This window comes from Pimephales promelas, chromosome 4 (genome assembly GCF_988280905.1).
Source record: "Pimephales promelas chromosome 4, fPimPro1.hap1.1, whole genome shotgun sequence".
NCBI lineage: Eukaryota > Metazoa > Chordata > Actinopteri > Cypriniformes > Leuciscidae > Pimephales > Pimephales promelas.
In genome coordinates, this window is record NC_142772.1 from 833406 (window position 1) to 839405 (window position 6000).

Sequence of the window (6000 nt, forward strand, 5' to 3'; positions counted from 1 at the left end):
ATTCTATCTGGTTGCTAGGTTGCTCTGGGTTGTTGCCAGGTGGTTGCTATGATGTTTGGCTGGTTTCTAGGGCGTTGCTAGAGTGTTCTAAGTAAGTACTGTTGGTGCTGGGACATTCTGGGTGGTTGATTGGGAGTTTTGGTTTGTTGCTAGATTCTGGTTGGTTGCTATTAGGCTAAAGATTGCTAGAGTGCTCTAAGTGGTTGTTAGGTTGGTGCTGAGATATATCCCATTGTTGCTATGGTGTTATGGCTGGTTGGTAGGGCGTAGCTAGAGTGTTCTAAGTAGGTAGGTGCTGGGATTTTCTGTGTGGTTGATTGGGTGTTTTGGTTGGTTGCTAGGTTCTGGTTGGTTGCTAGGGCATTGCTAGTGTGCTCTAAGTGGTTGCTAGGTTGGTGCTGGGATATTGTGGGTGGTTTTTTGGGATAGGGTTAGATTAGTAGTTAGGTGAGTGGTTGCTTGGGTGTTCAGGTTTTTTTCCAGGTCGTTGCTAGTAAGTTTTGGGGGGTTACTAGGTGGTTCATATGCTGTTCTGACTGGTTGCTAGGGCGTTGCTAGAGTGTGCTATGTAGGTAGGTGCTGGGATATTCTAAGTGGTTTCTTTGGTTTTCTGTTTTGTTGCGCTAAATTCTGGCTGGTTGCTAGGGCGTTGCTAGACTGTTGTATGTGGTTGCTAGGTAGGTGCTGGGAAATTCTGGGTGGTTGATAGGATGTTTTGGTTTGTTGCTAGGTTCTGGTTGGTTGCTAGGGCATTGCTAGAGTGCTCTAAGTGGTTTCTAGGTTGGTGCTGGGATATAGTGGGGGGGTTTCTTGGTTGTTGCTATGTTTTTATGGCTGGTTGCTAAGCCATTGCTAGATTGTTATAAGTGGTTGCTACGTAGGTGCTGGGATATTCTGAGTGGTTGCTTGGGTGTTCAGGTTTTTTCCAGGTCGTTGCTAGTGTGTTTTGGGGGGTTACTAGGTGGTCCTTATGCTGTTCTGACTGGTTGCTAGGGCGTTGCTAGAGTGTTCTATGTAGGTAGGTGCTGGGATATTCTAGGTGGTTTCTTTAGTTTTCTGGGGTTTTTTGTGCTAAATTCTGGCTGGTTGCTAGGGCATTGCTAGACTGTTGTATGTGGTTGCTAGGTAGGTGCTGGGATATTCTGGGTGGTTGCTCAGGTGGTGCTGGAAATTTTCACAGGGTAGACAATATAATGAGCAAGTCTGAATGTGTATAAAATTTGATTCGAAGATGAATTAAACATTGAAGTTTAATACTTACATTTAGAAGTTCATTCGCAGTAGTAAAAGCGATGACTAATTGATGCAAATCCTCTTTTTTGTGTAACACAAAACATTCATTATTGCTTTTGAGCAGTTAAATCACAGAAGGGGTAAAAATGAAACTCTTAAAGCTTTTTATTAATCGTCATCACGACGCCCAGCTGTAATACACACACTGTGTTGAAATGAAACGCTAATGAGCGTGTGCCAGGCCTGTCAGCGCAGCGCTTGCCCTCAGACCCCTCGACTCGGCTCGTGGGCGGCTCAGATCGGACCGATGCCTCATAACACACACCGTGATTTATCATCACATCCGAGCGGCAGAATCAATCAGCACCAACTGCACAAACCTACAGCTGTTGTGTTAAAAAATGACCTCCACGTACAGAAGCACAACTAAAGATTGATATTCTAATGGCATGTGTGTGTGTGTGTGGGCTGCAACAATGTGGGTATTTCACTCTCACACACATACACAGTCTTTGGCAGTGGTGAGGAATGGGCTCTTCACAACGCGGCGTAATTGAAAAGTGTGGCGTCTGTAGGACCATCTGTGTCTGTGTGTGTGTGTGTGTGTGTGTGTGTGTGTGTGTGTGTCGGGGGGGTGGCCCTCGGGGAGCTGTTAACACCTCATAGACATAAAGGGCCCCTGGGGGACCGTGGAGCGCTCAGAAGGGCCTAATGAGATCGCCGAGGCTCTGGGAAATAAATGAGCACGATTATCAGCCTCAGTCTCATGCTTGCATCTCTGTCTCTGAAAATAACACTGCGAATCACTGTAAACGTATTAGGGCCATTCCACCGAATGGGTGACATTTGCTTGTTGTAACTCTTCAAAAATAAACTTTATTTTTGATCGTTTTCAACATTGAATCTAATACTACACATATTTAACTATTCAAAATTTGTATTGGTCAATCTCAGGCAACTTTATTTATTTTTTTACAAGGTTTAAGCAGAATATGGACGCATGTTTTCTCAATCCTGTTACCAAAAATCATGTGTCATTTAAAAAGCAAGTTTAGAAGCATGCCAATTAATTCCTTTGTTTTCCCCACATGAACGTGTTTATTTTAAAGAAACTGTTGGTTATATGTTCAAAAAATTGATATTTGTGCCAATAAAATCACTATTAAAGCAAGGTGTATTCTGATGTAAAAAACACAAAGGCATTTTTTCATTTTAAAGACGACCGAAGCCTCAAGCTTTTTACAATTAATTCATTAAATAATTGTATAAATTATGGGCCAAAAAAAAAAAAAAGATAAAAATAGTGGTTTAATTTTTTTTTTTTTAGGAAAAGAAACAAATAGTAACAGGACTGAAGGTAACAGGATTAAGTTTTTAAGCAAAAAGTTATCAAATATATGGCATATGGCCACATAGCATTGATGCTAATCGCGTGAGGACACTGAGCCATTTCTAGTGCCTTACCAAAAGTTAATATTTTTAAAATAAAATAATTAAATCTAAGAAAACCTTTAGGTAACAGGACTGTATGTTGAGATTGACCTTCTCATTCATAGTTACAATTTAATAAAATATACAGAAACGAAAATGAGAGGAGTGACTTATAGTCGGCCCATTGCCTTCAGAAGATCCAGATGATGAAACTTACTGTTGAAAATGTGTCTTGTGGAATATTCCACGTTATTCAGCGGGGGGATGTAATAGTGTAACAGGACTGAGTGAAAACCTGGAGACATGACTAAAATGTGTATTTTATTTAAAATATTAGATCAAATGTTTTTTCTTTTTTCATTTTAAAGCATTGATTGGATATAAAGTCACACAACAATGCAAGAAAAATCTGATTTCTGAAGGATTTTAATCATAATATTTCATGGTAAAGTTTAGAGATAGAGAGTTGGGACATGCAGAAAATGCTATTTTTTAGTGTTCTGTGTCGTTTTTGTTCATGTTTTTAATTATACATTTTAAATTTGTAGTTAGCTAAATGTGCATGACATTTTGCCTAATAATAAAATGTATTTTAGAGATAATTTTCATGCAATTTTATACATATAAGGTCCTGGGGACAGAAATGTCACCCTTTCGGTAGTGAAATTACAGAAACATCACTAGCTCTCAGTGAAAGTTTTCAACGCTTGACGAACGGACTGGATAGTTTTTGATAAAGGACAACATGAAGCATTGCTTGGTCACTGGTTGAGCTAAACTGGTATTATCTAAATTTAACAGCTGACAGATATTCAACATAATTCATGTGTGAGAGTCCAACAGAAGGACGGACAAAACCAGTCAAATATCACCATTTTCTAAACTATAGCGAATAAACTGTGATAATGTGAGAGATGTCTGAATAAATGTTGGTTTGACTGAATAAACATTCAAAACTTACAGTCTCTCACTTCCGCTAAAATAGATCTCAGGTTCTTATGACATCATAACGTAAGTTTAGTGACGTTTAGCGAATTCTGTGTTATAAAATCAAAATTGCGAGAAATAAAGTCAGAATTGCGTAATATAAAGTCATAATTGCGATCAATAAACTAAATTCTGAGAAAAACGTAAGTTTAGTCATGTGACGCATGTTGTTCCAATAGATATTCATGTTTATAGCGGTATTGTGGCTGTAATGTGCTATTCATTTTTTCACAGTAGCTAAAATATGTTCTTCACACACTCTTCATTTCACAGTCCTGCAACGATGACACAAGATTCAATTCTCACTTCCGCTAAAATAGATCACAAGTTTTTATGACATCATAACGTAAGTTTAGTGACGTTTAGCGAATTCTGTTATAAAATCAAAATTGCGAGGTATAAAGTCATAATTGTGAGAAATAAACTCTTTCTTTTTCTCAGAATTGCAACTTTATAACATTTAATTGGACGATATAAACTCCCAATTCTGAGAAAAACGTAAGTTTAGTCATGTGACGCATGTTGTTCCAATAGATATTCATGTTTATAGCGGTATTGTGGCTGTAATGTGCTGTTCACTTTCTCACAGTAGCTAAAATATGTTCTTCACACACTGCTTTACACCAAACATATAATGCTGAGTGAGAGTGAGCGACCTGAACACGAGATATTCTGCTAAATGAAATGATCCTGTCAGAATAATTGTGTTATAACTTTATAAGTTATTATTCCGTCTGTATGATCTCAGTGAGCTTCTGTGAGGGTTTACGCATGCGCCGTGAAGGGGAATTTAGCGTTTAAAAAAGAGTTTTACGAAGGTTTCTCCTCCGCACTGAAACGTTAACGTCATTTTCAGATGCATCCGGATGAATGTAGACGTAGCCTGAGCCAGCAGGGCATATCACTCATTACCAGAGTTAATTGATTGTTTGCTCATGAAAGCCGTTGAGTGCTGTTGTTTCCCAGAGGTCCACACACACCGCTCTTTAGACCCGCTCCATTAGGCCCGAATGATCCGGTGACGTGTGGCACCCTGGGGACCCGTTACCGCCGCCACTGATTTACTCTCCACATCTGATGCCAAACCAGCTGAGAGAAGCGTCCACGTGTACAGTAGATCCTCGCTCAGCTGACGGGAATCACGAACCTTTGGACACTAAACACTTGATTTAACAGCGGGAGTTCCTCTCTATATCAGAGTCAGTGTTTCTGAAACGCCTCCATTAGTCTCGAGTTTCACTCTCAATATTCCTCGTTATAATAATTCATGCGCAGAATAAAGGGGCGGGGCCTGGTTGAGTTAGTTAGTAGTGTGTTAAACTGGCGGTTATGGAAAGGGGCGGGGCATTTCCCAAACACACTCGAAGCGCTCGACCAATCACAACACACTGCTCCAGCCGACCAATCAGAGCACAGTGTGCTTTTCAGGAGGAGGGGCTTCACAGAGACAGGAAGTCAACAGAGCGTTACTCTATCAAGACTTTGGAAATAAGGATTTCTGATTGAACCCATAAAAAATAATGTATTTAGATTGATTCAGTGATGGTGACTCATTACAAGTAGAGTTTGAGGTTCCTATTTTTTTTTTTCAGTGTATAACACACCAAATAGCACATCTTCTACAAAAAATGCCATCATGGGAACATTGTATAGAATTAGTTTGAATTAATTCATTTACATTTAAATTGAATTTATAGCTCATAAACATATACAAAGTTGAAATAAACCGTTAAACATGAAAGTATTTGTACCTTTTTGGCAATAAGGGGTTCTTTAAAATTAAGTGTACCAATTCTTTATCACGGTTTCTCAGCTCAAAAAATAAAATAAAAAAATAGCTACCATGTTCAGATAACCAGAAATTATATTCTGCAATGGGTTTTTATGTCACAAAAACAGGGTTATGCTTTATTGTAATGTGTAATAGTTATAGTGTAATTATTTAAGGACTATAGGGTTAGGGTTTGGTTGAGGGTTGTTTGCATGTAATTATACATAGCTCAACAAGGACACTGTATAATAAAGTGTCATCAAAAATAGAAATGTGCATTTTAAATTCTCAGCCTGCTCTTACACTGTAAAAGCCAATTAGTTCAGTTTACTTCATGAAACTATAAAGCAACGAGTTTGCATAATAAAATAAAGTAAGCATAACTTAATTGGATCAAGTTATTCTTACTTAATCCATTTTTACAATTTTATTTGGTATCGGGGTTACTTACAAGAGACCGTTAAAAAAAAAAAAAAACGGTACTCAAAAAATTGTACTCAAACTAGTCAAGTAATGTTTACAAGGTTTTTCCTGAGTAACGAAGGCATAGCATGCAAACAGTCCAGATTAGGAAAGAA